At 38.1% G+C, this 12,023-nt stretch overlaps 1 protein-coding gene across 4 annotated transcripts in view; it reads right to left on the bottom strand.

Annotated features, from left to right (window-relative positions):
• RARB (retinoic acid receptor beta) overlaps positions 1-12,023 on the bottom strand; it is a 548,867-nt gene that overhangs the window by 351,557 nt on the left and 185,287 nt on the right. The window contains exon 1 of one of the 4 annotated variants that reach the window (XM_006134317.4): positions 7,178-7,494. The exons of the other annotated variants lie outside the window; for them this stretch is intronic. The gene's annotated coding sequence lies outside the window, so the exon portion shown is untranslated. Of the gene's footprint in view, positions 1-7,177; positions 7,495-12,023 lie in introns of those variants that run through there. 4 annotated transcript variants of the gene reach the window in all.

Below are 12,023 nucleotides of genomic sequence, written 5' to 3' on the forward strand. Positions count from 1 at the left end.
GGGGGCACCATGGGCATTGTTGCTGGAGATTTTTCATTTAGAGGTATCCATTGGGCTGAATCTAACATCCTCTGGGGCCACAGGAATATGCACTGGTATAAGAAGTGCCACCAGCTCTGCACCCTCTCATTTCCATCTTGCCTGGTAACTCCAACAGAAGCCATGGAATGGACATGAGCTACACATCTTGAAGAACCACAATTACAAAAGGTTAGTAACCGTTTTTCTTCGATTGCTTGCTCATGTCTAATCCATTGTTAGGCAACTGACAAGCAGTATCCCAGGAGCAGCTCAGAGTTCATGAACATGCTGACAGCAACACTGCTCTCTCAAAACTGACATCATCTTGGGCCAGCCAGGCGATGGTGTAATGGGACGCGAAGGTATGAACCGATGACCAGGTTACAGCTCTGCAGATGTCCTGCGCAACGAACATTGGTGACAAAGCCTGGGCTCCAATGGAAAGAGCTGGAGGCCTGGAATCACTAATTTTTGAACCACTGATGTTTGCCTGCTCATAGCAAGCCTGAACAGAGGACAAGATTCTTTAAGTTGATACAGCCAGCCCTCTCATTCTTTCTGTTACTGCTAGTTGCATAGATTTGCGGAAGAGCTTAGTCCTCTCAATATGAAAGGCGAGGACCCACCTATCATCCAGTTTATGAAGTCATTGCTCTCTCTGCTCCAAGAAAAGAACGGACCCTTTAAGTGGGAGGTTCTAGATCAGAGGTGGACAAAAGCCTCTCAGTGAGCTGGATCCAGTATGCCTAAGGCTTTAATCTGGCCTACGAGGCAGTTCCAGGCCCCACCCCCATCACGTTGCTAGGGAGCCTGAGACACATGAGCCCTTTCAACTGCTTCTATTTAAAAGGCTCGCAACTTCTCTGTGCCTTGCCTAACAGCCCCGGGGAAGGTGTGAGCCCTTTTAATAGAAGCAGTTGAAAGGGTTCACACAACTCTGGCTCCCTAGCAATGCGCTAGTGGCTTTTAAATGCTTCTATTTAAAGGGGTTATGCCTTCCCCTCATCTGTCAGCCAACGTATTGCCTGGAAGCTGTGGGAACACGGGACACATGTCGGAAAAGCCTCTTTCAACAAAAGTATAGGGAAAGCTAAGCAAAATGCAGAGCACATTTTGCGTAGCTTTTTCTGACAAACAGATGGGCTACATCTACACTGGCCCCTTTTCCGGAAGGGGCATGTTAATTTCAGCGATCGCAATAGGGAAATGCCCGGGGGATTTAAATATCCCCCGCGGCATTTACATAAAAATGTCCGCCGCTTTTTTCCGGCTTTTAGAAAAGCCGGAAAAGAGCGTCTACACTGGCCCCGATCCTCCGGAAAAAGCGCCCTTTTCCGGAGGATCTTATTCCTACTTCAAAGTAGGAATAAGATCCTCCGGAAAAGGGCGCTTTTTCCGGAGGATCGGGGCCAGTGTAGACGCTCTTTTCCGGCTTTTCTAAAAGCCGGAAAAAAGCGGCGGACATTTTTATGTAAATGCCGCGGGGGATATTTAAATCCCCCGCGGATTTCCCTATTACGATAGCTGAAATTAACATGCCCCTTCCGGAAAAGGGGCCAGTGTAGACGTAGCCATGTAGTCTAGTCGTACCTTTTATGTGACATAAAAGCGACTAAGTGGGTTCCAGTCCATGAAAGCTTTTACCCAAATAAATGTGTGAGTCTTTAAGTTGTCACAGGACTCCTCATTGTTTTTGCTGAAATAGACTAACACAGCTATCCCTCTGAAATAAATACCTGGATTTGCAATGTCTAAAAGAACATAGCGACTTGCTTTTCTGGTGCAAAATTTGCAGATCTCTTGAGACATCTAGATAGATGTATATGCAGAGCTGAGGAAGAGTCAATGATCTGTTCTGTACTAGCAAGTGCCTTCTCTAAGTACACTGCTTTTTGTGCTTCTTTCTGGGCTCTGGCAATGGAGAATGGTGTTGGGAAAGTCCAGTGCTAGGGGTCGGGGGAACCATTTCACACAGATGACAAAGTACTCAGTGCCATATTGGAGTAAGCTGGCTTTAAGACAGGGCTGAGGGCAGCTTCCAGGAAGACAGCCTTTAATCTGATGTTCCATTCCCTTTTAGTGCAAGGTCTAAAATCCCAACAGCTGGGTCCTTTATGTGAGTTTCCCTCAAGCACTTTAAGCAGCTAGAATGGAGGTCACTCACAGGCATATAGGTCTGCCATGGCAGGCCTAAGACTCGAAGCCTAGGGACCAGGGCAAAAAGTCCCTCAATGATAGGAACAACTAATGAGAAGTACTTCCACTATTTGCAAAAACTACATACACTGGACTATTAACACTACGAATGAAGAAAGTTTGAAACCACTAAGAAGCCTTACCAGAGCAAGAAAGGGTCATTCTAGTGACTGTCATCAGGTGGTAAGAAGAAACTGAGAGGGTGCAGGGCTAGCTTCAGAGGTCACTGGAACTGGCGCAACAGATACCACAATGGGTAAAATCTCTGAGGGTGTGTCTAGACTACAAGGTTTTTTCGAAAAAACAAAAAACAAATAACACCTGCATCTAGACTGCTGCTGCATTCTTTCGAAAGTAAAATCAAAACGTGGCAGTTTTTTCAACCGCGGAAAACCTTGTTTTACGAGGAATTATGCCTTTTTTCAAAAGTGCTCTTGTAATGTAAAAAGGCGCTATGTAATGCAAACTGTGCTTTTTCAAGAGCTATAAAGAGCTAGCATTGACAGTTATCTGGTAATGTGAAGAAAAGTTCTCCTGATGCAAACTATTTGCTAATGTTCTTGATGCTGTAACTTTTCACATCTGAAAAGGTGCTCCCTCTGAACTCTATTGTGCAAGCACATACATATTCATGGGAGATGGCACAAGGGGAAAAGAAATACACAAAATGGGTTATAAGCACTCTCTTAAGGATTGTTTCTGCTTTCTCTTCCACCAATATAAATAAGAAGGGGAAAATCTACTAAAATCAATGAATTATGCAGAAGTAAAACCAGTATAACTCCATTAAAATTGGGCCACCATTATCTTTACAAGTTACAAGTACAGACTGAAAAGAATAAGCAACACAATAAGATTTCCATAGCATTGGAGTCTTCAAAATAACTTCGTACAGACAAATGTGAATCAAGAACCCATAGTCCATCATTTTTCTGAGATCCTATAGGAGGGTCACAGGGAAAATCTTCACATTACCAGAGATTGGTAATCCTTCAATGGTCACAATCAAAATGTTTGTTAAAAAAATAGATGGAAACAAAAAGCATGATTCTACTAATTATTCTAGGAGCAGTGAGAACTGTGGAAATCTACATAATAGGCAATGACTGATCAAGCTAAAGCTATATGTTGAGATCTCTCTACTCATTCATCCATCCATATATGTAGTGGTGTTACCCATGTAAAAAATTATCTTTATTACACACCTGCAGTCTGCCTACTAATCTCTTTGGGTATGTCTACACTACAGCACTAATTCGAACTAAGTTAATTTGAATTAGTTAATTCGAACTAAGCTAATTCCAATTCATGCATCTAGATCCTAAAAACTAATTCAACATACAGGAAAATTCCCTGCCGACAGGCCAGAAGGAGGATTCTTTCTCCCCGGCAACCAGATAGATCCTTTGTGGAAGACCCAATATGAGCTTCTGGCAGGGGGCCAGGACAAGTGTCTGAGTAAATACGGTTAGAATACAGCTTGACAGATAGATTCTATAGTCACTTCATACACACATTCCCCTGCAATCAGCAGGGCTCTGGCATGGAAAGGACTATGGTAGTAAGTACAGACAGCTTTCACAGATTACGTAAGAGCATAATTTAGTAACTCTAAATTTAAATTAAATCAGCAAGCCCTGACTGCTCTTCATCATAACCTTGATTTATTTCTTGTAGGACTTTCCATTACATATTATTTACATGATGGAAGCACCTAGGAGTCCCAGTCATAGACTAGGACACCACTATGCCAGGTGCATACAAACACATGACAAAAAAATGACGGCTATATGGTGCAAAGGTTTTGAGCAGTGATTTCAAGGATGGGGTAGTAGAACTCTAAGGTACTCTGAGGGTACGTCTACACGGCACACTTATTTCGAAATAAGCTATTCTGGAATAGTTATTCTGAAACAGCTTATTCTGAAATTACATGTCTACACTGCAGGGAAGTCTAAAAATTAGTCTGAGGCAGGTTTCCCTAATGTAGACGTGCTATCTTGATTTAGAGCCCCAGGAGGCACTGGGGAGGGATAACTTAGAATGGCCCTGTTGAGGGGCTACTTCGAAATAGCAGCAGCCTTATTTGGAAATAGCTACACATACCTTATTTTGAAATAGCTGTTTTGGAATAGGTGTTATTCCTTGTAGAATGGGGTTTACAGATTTCAGAATAAACCATCTGTTATTTCGAAATTATTTTTGAATAACGGAATGACTGTGTAAACACTCGCATTTTTATTTTGAAATAAAGCTAGTTATCTCAAAATAATGGTGCAGTGCAGATGCACCCTGAGAGGCCATCTGTAAAGGGCAATATGGAAAAAAGCACAGAGACATTTGTAAGAAAAATGACCGCATAGTGACATCAGACTTGAATACCTGCATGTGTCCAAGGGTATGTCTACACTACCACCCTAGTTCGAAATAGGGTGGTTAATGTAGGCAACCGGAGTTGCAAATGAAGCCCGGGATTTGAATTTCCCGGGCTTCATTTTCATATTGCCGGGCGCCGCCATTTTTAAATGTCCGCTAGTACAGACTCCGTGCCCGCGGCTACACGCGGCACGAACTAGGTAGTTCGGATTAGGCTTCCTATTCCGAACTACCGGTACACCTCGTTCCAGAATGGCGAGATTGTGATTTAGAATTCAGTTGTTTACTCATCAGTTCCCTCTTTAATTTAAATACCTTCCTTCTGTGTCAGCAGCCACATCTCCACCATGACCAATGTGCAAATTTAAAACTACAAATATAAATATAATACTCCAATGCTTATGCAGAGTCCAATTCCATAAACTCAACGAAAATAAAAACACATTTAAAACAACAACAAGATCCTGGCTCATCTATTTGCAGAATTTTACCTAAATATTACAGTAAAACCTGTGTTATCTGGCATGCTCGGAGATTAGGATGTTCTCATTATATAAAAATTCTGGTTATCTGAGGGTCCCATCAACCTAGGGAAATGCAATGGACAATAATAGTAAAACTCAAGTTTTTAATATTGGTAGTTTTGTAGTGTGAGGCAGTTGGTCTCACATTTCTACTTTGAGTTAAAGATGATTAGTACTTCTTAAATAAAAAATTGTAAAGCTAATCATGATAAACCAAGCCAGGCCTGTGCGCCTGAAGATGTGACAGTATTGTGGCTGGGGGCAATGCCAGTTAACAAAGTTTTCTGGTTAACAGAATGCAGGATAATAAAGCTTTCACTTTACAGAGAAACATCTGTACGAACTGGAACTAAAAAGCAAAGCCAAACTAAAATCACATACAGAACAATGTAATATACAAAAGCCAGAGCAACTCTGTATCAAACATTGTAAAACATACACATATAACCAACAATTATGCTCTGAATTAAGGCTGCCTGTCAGTTGTTCAGGATGAGACTGAAGATAACAGGGCTCAGAATGGAGAAAGGGAGACAGATGAAGTTGGAATAGAGAATTGCCCTGAGGAGCATAGATGGGGTGACTGAGCCCTGGTCTACACTAGGGATTTATTTCAAAATAACTCCTTTTATTTCGAAATAACAAGCCGAGTGTGCACACTATCAAGGCCATTATTTCGAAATAAACACTCCTGGTTTCCACAAGGAATAACAGTTATTTCGAAACAGCGGTAATGTAGGCATTCCACTGCTGCTATTTCGAAATAACTACTCCCCAGAGTCATTCAAAGTAATTACTGCCACTAAGTAATTGGCTCTAAGTCAAGGAAGTTATTTCAAAATTTCCTAGTGTAGACATGCTCTCACTGAGTGACTTGCATGATTATTTCCTTCCTTTTTACTTTTTCTGTTGATGGAATAGGCATGCTAGGAAATTCAGACCTGTTTTCATTTATACTGAGCTACATTTTTTCTGTGAGTGTGAAGAGCATCAAAATGGTACAAATATAACTCACTTCCACCTGAAAGTGTCACCCCGCTGCCAGAATGGTATAAAGGGGCTTTAGGATTAATGAGACAGGTCCTTTAGATGAACACAGTTTTTTTGCATGGAAATTATCTAAAACCTAGGGAAAGATTTATTAAAGTTAAGGGAGCACTCACCAAGAAAACTGAACATGCAACCTAAAAATAGCTTATTTTTTTTTAAAGATCAAGAATCAAGGTGTGTCCATTGTCTGGTTTTTGCTCTCAGTTAATACTACAGAACAAGCTGATTAAATAATGGCACCATTTAAACTTGGCTTTCATCCAAAACCAGTGAGTGAAAAGTTTGAACTGGTTCAAGCGACCTCACAAGATTCTTGTTCATCAGTTTGAATCTGTTGCAAACAGCTCAACCACAAAAGAAATGCTCTCATTTCACCAATCTCAGAAAGCAATCTGCTAGCTAAGGAGGTAAGGCATATCATCAGATTACTGCCCAACCAAAAGTGGGCCAACAATATTGTATTTAATTCCAATGGAGATTTACTTTTGTGCTTATAAAGATCTGAAATTTAATCTTTGGACATAATTAATTTAGTCCACATTTAAATAATTGAGGGAAAACAAAAGCCTGAAATTAAAGTCAACATCAGAAAAATTAGGCTAATTATCAGTTTGCTGACGATAAGAATAACAGATTCAGTTTCAAATGAATACATAGTCCCAAAATTAAAATGTTAAACTGCTTCTAAATTCAGCCAGCGTGCTATAAAGTGGAAAATACATATACTGGATACAACAATTATAAAACATTGTAGCAAGAATTAAGTACATGCACTGATTTTTATGAGCACACAGGAATCAGAGATGGTGAAATAAAAGTAATGCAATGTTGAAAGCGAGTGACATCACATTTTCTCTGTATTAAAGAGGAGACTGTATTTTGAATGAGGCAGAAAAAACAAGGCACTGCTGTTTCATTGCCAGTTTAGGATTTAAGTTATGATGCAGAATATTTACTGGGTAATAATAACTATATAATTCCTGCAACATCTGTTTTTATCAGAAACTCACCTATTTCCAGGTAGAGGATAGTGCCTTGTAATTCCAATTTGATCAAGAAATTATATTAAAAAAAACCCTGAACATGCAAAGCCCAGCATCAACACTTGCCACCAGTAGACAATGCTCTTAAACACAATGGGAAGCAGCTTTAGAAAGCATCCAGATAGCCCAGAAAATCTTAGTCTCCCTGTAAATCCAGCAAAAATACATCTCATTCACTTGTGTGGATCTCTTTATTGCACTTGACACGGGCTTGCCCAAGGGACTAACTTGTTGTTCCATAAAGATCCTTAAATAGGCACTACTGATGAAACATTTAATCCAAGCCCTGGTATCAAATGACTGCTTTTGCCAGTGACAGTGACAGAAAAATCTATTTGCCAATTAAATAACTGCATACAAAACTATGACGGTCTATTATGCCTTGTAACATAGTTCAGCTGTTCTGGAATATATCCATCACACTTCATGTTTTGCAAAAACAAAAAGCATTCCATATAATTTATATGAAACATGTTTTAAACATTTATTTTGTGTGCAATACACCTTTTCCACTTGTGTTGCTATTAGTATTTATTTGGGCAGGGAATATATTTTGCACCCAAAATGTCATTTATATTGTTCAAGCACATGGATTGCTTTTGACTTCTTTCTGTTGATAATAAACTGATTATTTATATTTAGAACACATGGCTGCATTTTTTTAGTTATTGAAAAACATTTTTAATATATGTTATGTTTGGTTTAAATCTGAAGGACTGTACAAATACTATTAATTTTATGGAAACTAGGGAATACATTTTGATCCCATGAGTCCAATAAAACTGCAAATAAATGTGCTGTAATAAGGAAAAAACATACACATTTTAGTCGTATTAAGAAGAATACATATTTTGAGCTTTATTTCATTTTTACTTCAATCAGGCCTAGAAACGAGAACACAAGGAAAAGGGTCAACTGACAACAGCCTAATCTAGCAAAATGCCTAAACACATGTTTTAATTTAAGATCCTGGGGCCTAACCCAGGAAAGAATATCCATAGTAAGGAAGTGATAGAAATGTAGCCGTGTTAGTCTGGGGTAGCTGAAGCAAAATGCAGGACAATGTAGCACTTTAAAGACTAACAAGATGGTTTATTAGATGATGAGCTTTCGTGGGCCAGACCCACTTCCTCAGATAAAATAGTGGAAGAAAATAGTCACAACCATATATACCAAAGGATGCAATTAAAAAAAAGTGAACACATATGAAACACATATGAAAAGGACAAATGTGTTCTGAAATGTGATTTGTCCTTTTCATATGTGTTTCATATGTGTTCACTTTTTTTTAATTGCATCCTTTGGTATATATGGTTGTGACTATTTTCTTCCACTATTTGATCTGAGGAAGTGGGTCTGGCCCACAAAAGCTCATCATCTAATAAACCATCTTGTTAGTCTTTAAAGTGCTACATTGTCCTGCATTTTGCATAGTAAGGAAAACACTCATGCATTTGAAAAACTTGAAGTCAGTAGAATTTAAGCACATGCTTAAAGTTAAGCATGGGTTTAAGTGCTTTGCTGGATTAGAGACCAAAAGTGTAACACATGTGAAAGACTACAGAGATTATAAATTACAGTGTACACACAACGAAAACAAATCTCTCTCTATACATAGTGAATAAGACAAATGAATACACATCTGTTGCCATTACATGAGTATTTATTCTGTTTTTTGGGGGGGGAGAGGCTGATCTGTAAAAGTATCAGAAATGTTACATTTTTCTTTTTCTCTCCAATAGCTTTAGATGAGTTTCTAACATGCTAAAGTGTGAACTCATTTTTCTACTACTGTACCAATATTCCTATTTTGTGTAATAAATCAGGCTGATGTTTTGGATTTTAGTTACTGTTTGCAGTGCTTCTGATATTTTTGTGATAGCACTCATCAGTAGAGCATGACTGAATCTGTGCCCAGAACAAGCCAATTTGAAGGTATTGTTACCCAGACTAATAGATCTTATTGTGGACCATATGAACTGTGACGTTAATGTACCAGCTTCTGGGAATTCAGTTCTTCTTACTTCATAGAATTTCAAACAGAGCATAGAATATGAAAAACGCTATTTCCATTTTGGATTTCAGTATCATTCATGAAACTAGGCACCAGTTCTACTAGCCCCCTTTAAAGTATATAAAATAGACTGACATTATTACTAGCTATCTGTCCTGTTAGTGAGCTTCAGTTAAAGAGCTTTTGTGAAACAACACAATTCAAACAAATAGCTTACATATGCTGCAGCATAAGAGGTTTACGAGAAAATAAACTGTTGCATTCTTATCTTTGTGTTGTATTCACCTTATAAATTATAAGATGTTTAGTAAATAAAGTGAATGTAGCTCACTTCCCATGCTGAGAGGTTATTTATATGGGCTATGGTACAGGATGTCAGTGCTTAAAAAACTGTCATTGCCTCTTGACTTCCTTTATTTCTTCCTACTGGACAGAAATTTCTAATCACAAAAATACCTCTTGTAAATCCATCTTAAATCCAGTTTATTTAGTTATACTCAAATTCTGACACAATCACTCTGTTTAAGAATATTTTCTTAAGAATAAACTGGGATCTCTTATAAAAGGTTTGCTTTTTACTAGCTAATTTTTATGGAGAATCCAAAAAGCTAATTAGCCTGCAGAACCAGTTAGGCACCAGTTCAGCAAGCCTTTTGCATGTGCTTAACTAAGCATTTCAATCCTTTCACTGACATCTTACATGCTTTAAATTAAACCCATGCTAAAATGCCTTGCTGGATCAGGGTCAGAGTGCTCACCACCATGGGCCTGTAGTAAAGAACTGAGCACCTTCTTACAATTTGTAGAGGTTAACTTTTAGTTGATTTCAGAATACGGTTGCCAATCTTTGTGACTTAAGAATTTCTCTGTGAACTGAAAGGAGCTTTTTTTTTTTTTTTTTTTTTTTTTTAGTTTTAAACCTGATATCTTTATCAGCAATCCCACCTGAGTCTCAGCAACTAAACTTTTAATTTTAGAATAAAGCTTTACAAATGATTTGCTCTGGCAAACCTTTAACAAATGCACTCTTCATTTCTTCTTATCTCTTGCTTTAAAAGCTTCTTTGGTTTAAAGCAGTACTATCTCAAATATGTTTTCTACTATGATTCTAATCCCTGATTTCTAAAATTAGACCAGATACTGGGTTCAAATAACTTTAAAGTGCCAAATCTATTTGAATAAATATGCCTCAATGCAATTAGCAATGCATAAACTATTCTTTTCTGATCTATTACAATGAATACATTAGCTTTAACATCTATTCTCTTGATAAGTCATTTGGAGGTGGTCCACTTTTGTTTTCCTTACTTTCACAAACATGCTTGCGGCCAGTAAGAGACTCTTCAGTATGATTAATAGCCTCCCATTGGGTATACAGAAAATTTCCCAGCCTGGTTCCCTTGAGAATGCGCTACTACATGGATTTCTAGGCAAAGCTAGATTAAAAGAGGAGGAGCAATAGCTATAGTCCACCTACCCCACAGCCATCAATTATATATAGTTATAAATCAAAGTTTGCGCCAGAACAAAGACTAGTGTGGCAAACAAACAAGGGCGTTCACAGCAAATTGTTTTGAAGCAGAATAAAACTCTTGATAGAAACAATGGGGCTCGCAAAGCCACTGTCAATATCACTATAAAGTTCTGTTGATTTATTAAGAATTAGACATAGTGTATCCAATTACTGCTGAATTATCTTAAATGGAAAGCAGCAAGTGGAAAAACAGAAATACCCAGTGAGCTGGTTTTCCTTCCCTTTCTCTCTCTCATTTTCATTTTTTTAAAGAAAAAAAATGAAGCTATTCCATATTGTAGCAAGGCTGAATATTGTAACATGAATCAAAAAAGTATCCATCTGTCTTTTACTTAATATTTCTGATTCTTGGCTTTTGAGTTCTCTTTCATGAAACACAGGTATATTTATCTCATTCATATTTCATCTTCTTGCCTGTTTGCTTTCCTTGCTATTTTGGCTTTGGTACGACAGATGATTTTGTTCTTGTTTCAGCTATATTTAAAATAACTTTAACCTAAAATCCACTTTTATAAGAGAGACTGGAGAAAACTCTAGGGATATGGGAAGAAAAGTAATGTCAGGGTCTTTCTTGATTTTCTTCCTTTTCAAGGCCTTGCTGCTTTACTAAATATTTGTGGGGGGTTGATGGACTGTTTAAAATGTATGCATGAATTAGGTGCTCAAGAAATTAAGGGAATGGTAATATTGGCTTGAGTCACACATAAGTTAGATTTGTATCAATAAATGTGGGTAAATGTCTATTTGACCCTACTTACAAAGTGATAAAAAAATTCCATCAATAATAACAGAAATTTACAGATAGACAAAGTAAGAAAAACACAGCTTGATAATTTTTGAAGTTTGACCTAAGGATATTTACATTGTGTATTCTGACATATGAAATTGATAATTTGTGTTATAACAGTTACAGGCTTTAAATTTTTGAATCTCATCTATTGCCATTAATTGCTGATACGCCACCCGATAAGTTCCCACAGAAAAGATAGTTTAAAATAAACACAATGTTATCTGTTGAAATGATAGTAAAAATCCAATTCTACCATGCCTTCACATAGAGGACAAATCCTGCTTTCCCTGGGCATCAAAAACTCCACTTCACTTTAGGCATATACAAAGAACACAGGATCAGTCCTAAGGTGGCGAACTGCTGTCTACTCCATAGCTAGAGCCCTGTGCAGATACAGAGCTTTGTATCCACATCCATTGGTATCTGCAAAAATAAGCTGCAGATATCCACATCCAGAGACGTGGATGTCCACAGA

The sequence above is a fragment of the Pelodiscus sinensis genome, chromosome 2 (genome assembly GCF_049634645.1).
Source record: "Pelodiscus sinensis isolate JC-2024 chromosome 2, ASM4963464v1, whole genome shotgun sequence".
In the NCBI taxonomy this organism is placed as follows: domain Eukaryota; kingdom Metazoa; phylum Chordata; order Testudines; family Trionychidae; genus Pelodiscus; species Pelodiscus sinensis.